Raw genomic sequence first — 10,321 nt, 5'->3', positions numbered from 1 at the left:
TCCATAAGGAGAACCGTGTCAGAGAGGGTGCCTCCCCACCCCTGGAGCTCAGCAGCCCTCAAGGGGGAGGCAGCAGAGACTGTCCCCCAGCTGGGGCCGGAACACAAGTAATTAATAGGTGATCATGGAGCTGGACAAATGCAGACTGACAGCAGGCTTACCTATCTTATAGCCTGCGCCTTGGCTAACATTAGTTCTACAGCTAAACCCGGGCTTTGTTGACATGTTGTTCCCTTTCATTAATAAATAACTGCCCAAAACAATTACACTTCAGGAAACTAACCTTATTTTTCTCTTTCCCTCTGAAAGGTACCAAAAATTAAAAGCAAAGATGCTTAAATCAGCTGGAGCGCTCCTGGGCGGGTGTTCCTAAGTGCAATCTGCTTAATGGGAAAGACCTTTCGGGGGAAGGGCAGTCACTCTTCAGCTCCCCCGGAGGGGCCACGGGCAGGTAGAGATAGAATACACGGTTTCTCCATGAGGGCCTGGCCCTCTGCTTATCTCAGGATCCCACTGTCCAACGGACTTAATTTACCTCTCCAGTCTAGCTCTTCCTGGAGCTGCAGGCACATGTCAATCTTCTTTTTTTTTTTTTTAAACCAATATAATATCATGAAAAGATCGTGACACTTTAAAATCAAGCAGTCCCAAGTTTGAGTCTGAATGCTGCCGCTTATTAACTGTCTGTTTTGCACCCCTTATTTGACTGTTCTGATAACTTGTTTGTTGTTGCATAGCAAAATACTCCAAAACCTAGTGGCTTAAAACAACACCCATTTATTACCCTGCAGTTGCTGTGGGTCAGGACTCCACGTGCAGCTGAGCTGGGCCCTGTGCCCAGGGTCTGCCAGGCTACAGTCAGGGAGCTGGCTGGGGCTGCACACCTCTCCCAGCTTCACCCACGGAGGTACGCCCCGGGCTCCAACCTCACTCACTTGACTGTTGACGAGACGCAGGGCCTCCCGGGCTGTGGGCTGGAGGTCTCCCTCAGTTCCTTGCCACTTAGACCTTGCCATAAGGCAGCTCCCACCGAGGTAGCCGGCTTGCATCAGACTGAGCCAGCAAGAGAACCAGATGAAAGTTAAAGTCTTTAATAACCTAATCTCACAAGTGACATGCCATCACTTCTGCCGTATTCTTTTCATTAGAAACAAATCTCTGGGTTTGGCTCACACCCCAGGGGAGGGGATTGCATAAGGACACGAATGCCAGGAACCAGGATCACTGGCTGCCGGTCTAGCAGCTTCTGAACTGCATCTTCTGAAGCACGGTTTCCTCATCTATAAGTGAGCATTATAATAATTCCCTGAGAGGTGGGAGAAAGATTCCGATGAGATGCTATACAGCTTAGGGCCTGGAAGGATGCATAAGAATGCATAAGGAGATAACTGTCCTTCCCCTCCCCTGCCTGCCACATCACGCTGATACGCTCAGAGGTTGATATGCAAAGAGGCTTTATGGCTAGTTCCACTCCCAAGAATGAAGCAATATGGATACAGAGAGCAAGTCAGAGGGTTCCAGGGAACAAAACTGATGGTGGGGGAAACATTTGAGCTCTCCGGACAGGGTCAGAGGCTGGCTGTCCCTGAGGCAGAAGGCCGGAGAGATCACTGCTGAGAGGCTGAGCCCTGGGTGATCTTGAGAGGACAACCAAGGACCAGACCCCAGCAAACGGCCTCAGGAGCCAGGGCCGTCACAGCCCCCATCGCAGGCCAACCCTGCCACCCTCCCCAAGGGCTACTGACAGCCCCAGAAACGCTCCCAGAGGGGGTCCATAAATCACAAGATGCCTTCTTCCCCCAAGGTCAGCGGACTGTGGAGCCAGCTCTGAGCATGGATCACTCTCGCTTTCCTTCCCTAATTTCCCACCAGTTCATTAAAGCTTGACCTTCTGGGCTCCTACGGCTACTGCGGATGTCCAGCCAGAGAGACCATTATATTTTAAAGGCTGTTAAACTGTCCAATGATATTTTAGCCTCTTTTTTTTTTTTATATATTTGATAGCAAATCATCAATCACTTGTGTAAACTTCCAAGTAAAAACTAGGGAGAAAAAGATGGAGAATTATATGAAATTACAGTGGAATGAAGCAGTTAGATTTCTCTCTATCAGCCGAGGCGAGGCGAGGTGAGATGGTGGTCAATTATCTTTTTCCACTCACTGATAAATCGCCAGCACCATGGAGGCTGTCAGTGTCTGACTCATGACAAGCAGAGAGGGGGGCACTGGTGTGACCAGAGGGCCGGGGATGCAGGCTAGCTTTACAGCTGGTACTGGGGCTTCTCCAGTGCCGACCTTCACCGGCCGGCCAGGATAGCAGCCCGGGCCCCGACCCTGTCCTGGGATAACCCCTTTCTCTTCTGACCACCGCCCCTGCGACCCCCTTCCTCCCCTCATCATGCAGGGGACAGCGGAGACCACCCCCAGCCTTAACATGCAGAGGCGTGCTGCTCTCCACTCCTGTGTCCCAAACTGACCTCATTATTTTCCTCACACATTCCTTATCTGAGTTAGTGGTACCATCATTCACCCAAGTGATTTAACTAAAAACATCCTCGTCATCCCCGACACCTCCCTTTTTCTCCCCGCCCCCCCACTGCCCCCCACCGGTGAATCCACCTCTGCACTTGGTCTATTGTCTACCACAATTATTTGGCAGACTCACCCCACCTCACATCCCCCTGCTGTTGCCAAGGTCCAGGCTCTGTCACTTTTGTTCTAACCTGTTGGAAAAGCCTCTTAATGGGTTTCCACATCTTCAGCGTTTTTATCAAAAGCTCACACTCATACTCACACACGCCTCTGTGCACTCCTGCCGGTCTGTTTTTTAAGGCACGTCCCTGACTGATGCCGTCACCACTGGCACTTAGGAAGGTCCCTCTTGCTTCAGGAATAGGCTAACACCCCCCACCTGGTGTACGATTTCCCACAGTCGTCCTGATGCCCACGGGCCATCCCCAGCCAGGGAAGCCATGGTTTCCGTCCCTGCTCTTTTTTGTGTCCAGGACTGTGTTATCTCCGCCCCTCTGCCAGAGCCCCCTGTCCCTCTAGTTGAGCTGGCCAATTTCTACCCAACCTTCACGACCCAGATCAGAAGTCACCTCCTCCAGGAAGTTCCTCCTGACTCCCCTCTTCTCTTGCTTTTATAAAGCAGTGCAAAACACCACCACCACCCCCACACTGAATTCTGATTTCCTTGAGTAAAGACCTCAGCTCATTGTCTGGCAGCCAGCACCACCCCAGGCTCTGGGGCACAGGGAGTACTTGTTGGCCCATAAGTTGCTGTGAGCTGTAGAGTAACACAAATCCAGGGGCGCCTGGGTGGCTCCCTCAGTTAAGCGGCCGACTTCGGCTCAGGTCATGATCTCGCGGTCCGTGAGTTCGAGCCCCGCGTTGGGCTCTGTGCCGACAGCTCAGAGCCTGGAGCCTGTTTCAGGTTCTGTGTCTCCCTCTCTCTGACCCTCCCCTGTTCATGCTCTGTCTCTCCCTGTCTCAAAAATAAATAAAATGTTAAAAAAAAATTAACAAAAAAAAAAAAGAGTAAGACAAATCCAGGGGTTGGGGCACCTGGGTGGCTCCGTCGGTTAAGCATCCAAGTCTTGATTTCGGCTCAGGTCATGATCTCATGCTTCATGAGTTCGAACCCCACATCAGGCTCTGCAATATCATTGCAGAGCCTGCTTGGGATTCTCTCTCTCTCTGTCTCTCTCTCTCTCTCTACTCCACCCCCGCTTGCTCACACTCTCTTTCTCTCAAAATTAATGAACTTTTAATTTAAAAAAAAAAAAGACAAACCCAGGGTGGAATATTGCTCTCCCACCTTCTGGCCCTTTGACCTCAGCAAGACTACTGTGCCTTTGAGCTGCAGTCCTTACTGATAAAATGAAAGTCATTAACTTAACCCTGTGAGAATAGTATGGAGACAGGAAGTGAGATTTAGAAAGTGATGAATTGTTGGTAGAGTAAGGGCCGGGCAAGAGTTTGGGATGGGAGCTGAGGTTTCTAGGAATAACGCGGGCGAGTGTAGGTATGGAGAGGGGAATGGTAGGCAGAAGAGTATAGTGAAGAGCTCAACACATGGCAGGCGTTCAACCTCTACTTTCCTTCGGAAGTCTGACAACTGGAGGAGAGGAGAAAGTAGTAACTATGTCCCTTAAATGCTCACCACCTTATTTCTCTCAGTTACTACCCGTTTTCTTTTGCTGACTTGGATACCCAGCCACGTGATTAGGGACAAAAACCCCTCTGTTTGATAGCAGTGTCCCCAGCAGAGTCTAAAACACACACACTGAGGGATCTCATCATCTCCCTAAGTGACTCCAAGCTTGCCTGTCTGGCACCACACTATCTGTACACACAAATACAGCTGGGCAGGCAGGTAGGAGGTGTGCACTCTTGTGAGTCATCCTGTGCCAGCATAGCACCAGGGGACCCTGCCTGTGACCGGGGGGGGGGGGGGGGGGGAAGTGGGCTCCTGAGTGACAGTAGCTCATCTCTTGGACCCCTAGTTCCTGGCTCCAATGCATTTGGCCCTGTCCCCAGGTTGGGAGTTGCTACCTAGGGAGCAGTATGAGGGAGAGCAAAGGCCAGGTAAGAAAGCAGGGCCTGCTGATAAAAGGGTTGGGCTAGACTGGAATGGCCCCATGAGACAAAGGTACTCAGAAAGTTCTAGATGGTGGAGCAAAGAGGAAAAACAAGGACACAACCCAGCTACTGGAGCCCAGGGACCAGAGGGAAATAGGAGGACCAGGTCATCCTACAAACAGAAAGGTCTTATATGTAACATGAAATATTTGGCCAAGGAACAATCCAAACACAGAAATGGGTGGGCTAGAACAAGGTGGGGTCGATGTTAGCTCAAAGATGCCATGTCCTCCACAACAGTCAGATAAGCCCTGCCTGGTGATGCTTCAGAGGCATTGGTCTGGACAGGAGAAAACAGTGGCACCTTCACCCAGGAGGTAGGTCCTATCCTATACCCACATTTCAATGAGCACTATGTGTCTGTCCCCCTTCACATCTATTACCCACAAACATGAACAGAACAGCCAGCATGAGAGGCTCCTGACTCCTTCTGGAATAAAGCAGCTAAGTTCTCATGTACCTGGTATGACTGCCCCAGTCACACCCTGTCTACTACTGTTCTATGCCCAGGTAAGCATAGAACCTTAGGACTAGACGATAGCATATATTTCATCTCTTTTTACAGATAAAATAAAGTTTCTAGAAAGATTAAATGAATTCTGAAGCTAATGTGACTAGTCTGTGTAGAGTAAGAACTGGAATTCATTCTTCCAACATCTAATAGAAGGTTTCCTCCACCCTATCAAACAGCCAACCATATGACAAAGGGAATCCATTGGAGACTGGAATTGAACTTTTGGAGGAAAGTACTCCTTAGTTTGGAAAAAAAAAAATCAAAAGAAACATATTACCAATGCAAACCAAAAACAAGGACACACTAAAATTTTTGAGGAAGATCTGGGAGCCATGAAGCAATCCAAATGTTGATGCTTCAAATTGAGCCTTCAAGTGTACTATTTAATATCACACATTTAGAGTAATTTATCCTCACCATTTACATATTTGATTGGATTTTTTTCTCTTTTTCTTAACTTATATTTCAGGAGAGAGGTGCTTGAAAATTACTGTTTGTTTTTGAGTGATGTATCCATGGGCTTGTTTCCTTATCCACTGTTGTTTCCCCAAAAGGCCCAATATTAAGATTGGGAGAAGGGAACGGGAGGAAGGTACTGTGCTGTTTAGATCCATCACAATGGACGCTGGATCCATCCAACACAAGCTAGACTAGACTGTTCATGTAGACAAACAACATTAGCTGATACTGAATAAGACAGACTTTGGCTAATGCCATATGGAACCAATGTATCAGTGTTTGAGATAATGTAGATAGATTCAACCTTGGGGGTGAGTTGAAGTTACCCCTGAATGTAATGGATATTTCCACCGTCAGTCATTGAAGGACAAAGTTAATCTCAGGACAAAAACAAAATTGGTGTAGAAAAGAAAATACCTACCATTTGGGGAATCAGGGTCAGATGATCTGGAATCAGGAGAGACGGGAGAGAGATGGCACCTGCATGTGTGGAAGCAAGCAGATGCTGGGAAGGGATGTAGCCCCATCATCAGAAAGCTCTGGAGCTGGCTTCACACATGTGGATTCTAACAATGGCCAGTGCTAGAAGCAAAAAACTTCTGTTAGATTCAAGGCTTTAGTAAAAATCATAGTCTGATTTCTGTTGGGCTGATGGGAATTAGAAAAGAGGAAATCCCATGTTTAAGAAGGTAGAGCTAAAAGAAGAATGGGTGTCCCTCTCCCTGAAGCCAGCTTGAGGGTTCTCAGTGGCAGCAGCCTCCAGCTAAAAAGTTAGGACCAGATTGGCAATGATCTCTGTGAGATCATCAGCAACAGGGACAATGATAGGGCTGGAAAATTAGTGGGCCAAAGACACCAGAAGAGAGCCCAAGGTTCTTATTCCAAAAGAAAAACAGTGAGGATAGGCACTGTGTTGGGGGCTAATTTATGGCAATTAGACTAACAGCAAAATTTAACAGGTTGTAAAATTTATTTGGGTCGTAAGCAAGAACAACGATCTCTAGCTGGCTTAAGAATTTTTTTCTAACTTTTTAATGTTTATTTATTTTTGAGAGGGAGAGCATGCAAGCAGGGGAGGAGCAGAGAGAGAGGGAAACAGAGGATCCGAAGTGGGCTTTGCACTGGCAGCAGAGAGCCCAAAGCGGGACCCAAACTCACAAACCATGAAATATTGACCTGAACCTAAGTCAGATGCTCAACCGACTGAGTCACCCAGATGCCCCAAGAATTTTTTTTTCTTTAAAAAGCAGGATGAAGGATTTATTGGAAGGATAGTTGGACATGTCATGGAACAGAAGGAAGAATTGCAAAATCAAAACCTGAGAAGAGGGGCACCTAGGGGGCTTAGTCAGCTGAGCCTCTGACTTGGTTCAGGTCATGATCTCATGGTTTGTGAGTTTGAGCCCCACGTTGGGCTCTCTGTTGTCAGCCTGTCAGCACAGAGGCCACTTCAGATCCTCTGTCCCCCGACTCTGCTCCTGCCCTGCTTGTGTCTCTCAAAAATAAAATAAAATAAATATAAAAAAAAAAAAAACAAGAAGAAAAGGATTCTCAAACAGGGGAGTTGACAGAACCTCTCTATATGGTGCAAATGATAGTGTAGCTTGTCTCTGATTTCCATTCAAACTCTATTTCTCTTTCTTGCAAAAATCCAATTCAGAAAAGAAATAGGATGGTGTGAGGGACAATAAAGACTGAATGTAATGGGAGGAAGGACCTTTTCTCCTTCCTTCCACACTTCTTGGGTCCATAAAATAACTGCTTCCTTCACAGAAACATTACATCTCTTTTCTCCACCATTTACTCCTGTCCCCTTCATTTCTCTCCAAGGGGATAGTGTTAGTTTTCCTGGTTACATAACAAATTATCAGAAACTTAGTGACCTAAAACAACATGCATTTTTATTTCACAATTTTCTGTTGGCTAGAGTCCAGACACAGCTTAATTGAGTCCTCTGCTCAAGGTCTCACGGGGGCTACAGTCTAGGGGTTGGCTGGCTGCATTCTCATCTGGAGACTCAACTGGGGAGGCAGCTGCTTCCAAGGTGCATTCAGGTTGTTGGCAAAATTCACGTCCTTGTGGTGGTATGACTGAGGACCCTGACTTTCTGCTGGTGTTACCTGGAGGCTGCCCACATTTCATAAAGGGCACCCCAGTTCCTTGCCTTGTGGCCTTCCTTCAATATGTGGCTTATTTTGTCAAGCCAGCAAGGGGAATCTCTTTCTCAGGAGACAGCCCGGTCCCTTTGAAGAGCTTTGACCTGATGAAGTCAGGCCCCCCCAGGCTGTGATCCCCTTCCTGTCGTATGCACTCTCCTTCTCTCTGACAACTTCCCACTCCTCATCGGCCTGCATGCAGGCCACAAGCATTCTTGTCTTCTTCGGGTAGTGAGCTCACCTGGGCAGGCTGGCAGTCACTCAATGTCTCTGCCTATGACTGCATCCAAAATTTCAATTCAGGAGGGAAGGAAAGAAAGCCCAAGTGCCAAACCTCATTAAGCCCCAGATCCAAACCTTATTTTCCCATACAACTTTACCACCCACAAAACTGATACATTGATCCCTGTCTGATTCTTCTATTTTCCAATTGTTTCATAGCCCAAAGGGGAAAACTCTGATTTATTAGAACCTCAAACCCCACTCGGTGTCCTGGGGACCGGTGCCATGGGAGTGAGAGCCATTCTTAGCTTGGTAGCCACGCTGGAAGGTATCTCCTCTGTGCCCCAACAATCTAGGTGTAGAGGGGTACTAAAAGCTGGTTTTGGTAGGTCCAGCCTACAGAGGCCAGAGACACTTAAAATATGGGAGAAAAAGGCACATAGCATGTTATGTGTCTTGGGGACGAAGGGTTCTGCAGAGACCATCTCATATTTGTCCTGATTTTAGAAAAAAGACAGCTTCTATGGCAAACAACTAGAATGTGTTTTTTAAAGACTTTTTAAAAAAATGTTTATTTATTTTTTTGAGAGGGGCAGAGAGAGAGGGAGACACGGAATCTGAAGCAGGCTCCAGGATCTGAGCCATCGGCACAGACTCAGACTCACAAACTGCAAGATCATGACCTGAACTAAAGTCAGACACTCAACCGACTGAGCCACCCAGGAGGCCCTAAAATGTTTATTAATGTAAGAAGTTCTTTTCTTCCGTATCCTGTCCACTCCCTCTGCCTCTCGTTACAGAGGAAAAACTAGGGCATGTGTGCTGGTGCTTTGCTGCCCACCAGCCTATCTGCTCTCCCATGCCTGTACCCTTGTTGTGACTCCCAACTCTCCAGGCTTTTCTGGGGCCACACATCTCAACGTGTCGTCCTGTCCCACAAGTGATAACTAGGTAGAGTGAGAGTACGGCCATCCCATGGGAAACCACTTCCCCAGACCGTGTCCTGACAAGGAAGAGGCTAAGTCATAAAAGCCATTACTTATAAGTGTCCAGAAGAGAAACTGAGGCACAGAAAGGGCAAGTCACTATCCCAGATACACACAGCATTCAGCAGGTGAACCAAATAGAGGGTTTTAGACTCTTTCCTTTGTAGCCCCTAACACCACACTGCTCCATTAATCTAGAGCAGAAGCAAATGAACCCCTCCCAGGCCCAGAGTCTCCTGAGAAATAATCCACTGATGTAAATAAGCCAGGAACCCAGGTGCCCTCAGGGGTCAGTTCTTAGAGCACCTCAGTTAAGACGGTTAATAACCGCAGCAACGTGATTGATTACTTAGCACTGGAAGGGAGTGAGCGCTTGCCCGCACCCCCTCCAGCCGGCTCCCTTCATTTGCATAGGTAACGGTCGTGTTATTAGCAGCTCATTAGTGCTAAGCCCAGGTGACCAGAAAGGCAGACTCAGTGGTCTAACTGGAAAGAACCTCTCCTATTTTAGGGGAAAAACTGTACTAGGACTCTTATTCCAGGGCCATGTGACCCAGACACCGTGAGAGTGGGTTCTAAAACAGGGGTCCCTGGCTTTTCTTAGTGACAAAGTATGATTCTAAAATAACATCAGTACAGACAACAGAAAGCTCACCTGCGATACACCAGTGATGTGACGTGATGAAAATGGCACTTTGCCCCTGCGGTCTTCCTCCCCCAAACCCAGAACTCCAGGCTAAGCAGGAGAAAAGCATCAGACAGATCACATCTGAGGGTTGTTTTACAACATGCCTGGCCAGTCCTCCTCAGAACTGTCAAGGTCATCAAAAACAAGGCAAGTGTGAGAAACAGTCTCAGGTCAGAGGAGCCTAGAGACCTGACAACTACCTGTAATGTGACATCCCAGATGGGATCCTGGCATAGGAGAAGGGCATTAAGTAAAAATGAAGGAAAGTGAAACTATGAACTTCATCATAATAATTTATCATTATTGGTCCATTAACTGTAACAAATGTACCGTACTCATGTAAGATGTTAATAATAGAAATAACTAGGTGTGGGTTATGTGAGAACTCTGAATTATCATTCTCTGTAATTCTAAAACTGTTCTCAAATAAACAGTTTATTTTTTGGAGAGTGTCTTACATGCGGATGGCACATTCCAATTTATTCCATGATATCATCAAACTATCCTCGTTGGTCCTCAATACCTGGCTAAGGTAGGGTAAACAGGCATCTTTCCGCTTGCTTTACAAAGTAACAGAGATTTGAAGAGTTGAAGTGACTTGTCCAAGAGCACAGAGCTACTAAGTTAAATGATTAGTTTCACACTCTTGTCT

The 10,321-nt window shown here is 47.2% G+C and overlaps 1 long non-coding RNA gene across 1 annotated transcript; it reads right to left on the bottom strand.

The window, feature by feature from the left end:
- Positions 1–776: 776 nt before the first annotated feature.
- On the bottom strand, positions 777–9,697 carry LOC122200954. The gene is made up of 3 exons (XR_006194017.1): positions 9,637–9,697; positions 6,039–6,199; positions 777–1,053 (listed from the first exon to the last, which is right to left on the bottom strand). It is a non-coding gene; the product is annotated as an uncharacterized LOC122200954 (long non-coding RNA).
- Positions 9,698–10,321: the final 624 nt, after the last annotated feature.

Source organism: Panthera leo, chromosome D1 (assembly GCF_018350215.1).
Source record: "Panthera leo isolate Ple1 chromosome D1, P.leo_Ple1_pat1.1, whole genome shotgun sequence".
Taxonomy (NCBI): Eukaryota; Metazoa; Chordata; class Mammalia; order Carnivora; family Felidae; genus Panthera; species Panthera leo.
This window is presented reverse-complemented; position numbering and strand designations above follow the sequence as displayed.